The sequence below is a fragment of the Anser cygnoides genome, chromosome 1, assembly GCF_040182565.1.
Source record: "Anser cygnoides isolate HZ-2024a breed goose chromosome 1, Taihu_goose_T2T_genome, whole genome shotgun sequence".
NCBI lineage: Eukaryota > Metazoa > Chordata > Aves > Anseriformes > Anatidae > Anser > Anser cygnoides.
In genome coordinates this window covers 21,947,260-21,947,663 of record NC_089873.1, presented here as the reverse complement: position 1 = coordinate 21,947,663, position 404 = coordinate 21,947,260, and positions in this window count along the sequence as shown.

The following is a 404-nucleotide window of genomic DNA, read 5'->3' as shown; positions in this document are numbered from 1 at the left end:
TTTAGACCAGTATGAGGTAACGAGGGTTCAGACAACCTATTTCATTTGTTTTATTTTCACATTGATCTTACTTCTCAGTCTAAAGATGATAATTAGTTTCTTGAAGGCTGGTAATTACAGGGGAAGAAGGGGCCTTGATAAAACGCATTGAGATCTGCTCACTAGGAGCTTGGTATTTGACTATTCAAGCACTCATGCCCAACTTACTTTCCTTATTTCTGATTTAAGCTACATATCTTATTTTGCACTGATTCCGTAAAAGAGCTAGAACAGAAATTCAGCATCACTAAAGCAAAACAAAACTCCAACTGCTGCTTCCTGCTGCAGGATCACGTTTCACTCTTAATAATTTTTCTGCTCCTTGTTTGCTTTCTATTTTTCCTTTTAACATTGTCAAAAGCAAT